General features: G+C 60.4%; 1 long non-coding RNA gene across 1 annotated transcript; it reads right to left on the reverse strand.

Moving 5' to 3' along the window:
• Window positions 1-33: 33 nt before the first annotated feature.
• LOC122545043 lies at window positions 34-1,012 on the reverse strand. Its single transcript, XR_006310488.1, has 3 exons — window positions 662-1,012; window positions 527-592; window positions 34-378 (listed from the first exon to the last, which is right to left on the reverse strand). It is a non-coding gene; the product is annotated as an uncharacterized LOC122545043 (long non-coding RNA).
• Between the last annotated feature and the right edge of the window lie 317 nt (window positions 1,013-1,329).

The raw sequence follows: 1,329 nt of genomic DNA on the forward strand, positions 1-1,329 counted from the left end.
ACTAACCCACCGAGAGCTCCCTCCCTCCTTCAGGACGACCTCTCAGACCTCACTGAGATCAGACTAACCCACCGAGAGCTCCCTCCCTCCTTCAGAACGGCCTCTCAGACCTCACTGAGATCAGGCTAACCCACCGAGAGCTCCCTCCCTCCCTCCTTCAGAACGGCCTCTCAGTCCTCACTGAGATCAGGCTAACCCACCGAAAGCTCCCTCCCTCCCTCCTTCAGAACGGCCTCTCATTCCTCACTGAGATCAGGCTAACCCACCGAGAGCTCCCTCCCTCCCTCCCTCCTTCAGAACGGCCTCTCAGACCTCACCGAGATCAGGCTAACCCACCGAGAGCTCCCTCCCTCCCTCCTTCAGAACGGCCTCTCAGTCCTCACCGAGATCAGGCTAACCGACCGAGAGCTCCCTCCCTCCCTCCCGCCCTCCTTTAGAACGGCCTCTCAGACCTCACCGAGATCAGGCTAACCCACCGAGAACTCCCTCCCTCACTCCCTCCCTCCTTCAGAACGGCCTCTCTGACCTCACTGAGATCAGGCTAACCCACCGAGAGCTCCCTCCCTCCCTCCTTCAGAACGGCCTCTCAGACCTCACCGAGATCAGGCTAACCCACCGAGATCTCCTCCCTCCCTCCCTCCTTCAGGATGGCCTCTCGGACCTCACCGAGATCAGACTAACCCACCGAGAGCTCCCTCCCTCCCTCCTTCAGAACGGCCTCTCAGACCTCACCGAGATCAGGCTAACCCACCGAGAGCTCCCTCCCTCCCTCCCTCCCTCCTTCAGAACGGCCTCTCAGACCTCACCGAGATCAGACTAACCCACCGAGTGCTCCCTCCCTCCCTCCCTCTTTCAGAACGGCCTCTCAGACCTCACCGAGATCAGACTAACCCACCGAGAGCTCCCTCTCTCCCTCCCTCCTTCAGAACGGCCTCTCAGACCTCACTGAGATCAGGCTAATCCACCGAGAGCTCCCTCCCTCCCTCCTTCAGAACGGCCTCTCAGACCTCACCGAGATCAGGCTAACCCACCGAGAGCTCCCTCCCTCCCTCCCTCCTTCAGAACGAACTCTCAGACCTCACCGAGATCAGACTAACCCACCGAGAGCTCCCTCCCTCCCTCCCTCCTTCAGAACGGACTCTCAGACCTCACTGAGATCAGACTAACCCACCGAGAGCTCCCTCACTCCCTCCCTCCTTCAGAATGGCCTCTCAGACCTCACTGAGAACAGACTAACCCACCGAGAGCTCCCTCCCTCCCTCCTTCAGAACGGCCTCTCAGACCTCACTGAGATCAGACTAACCCACCGAGAGCTCCCTCCCTCCGTCC

The sequence above is a fragment of the Chiloscyllium plagiosum genome, unplaced genomic scaffold, assembly GCF_004010195.1.
Source record: "Chiloscyllium plagiosum isolate BGI_BamShark_2017 unplaced genomic scaffold, ASM401019v2 scaf_48658, whole genome shotgun sequence".
Lineage (NCBI taxonomy): Eukaryota > Metazoa > Chordata > Chondrichthyes > Orectolobiformes > Hemiscylliidae > Chiloscyllium > Chiloscyllium plagiosum.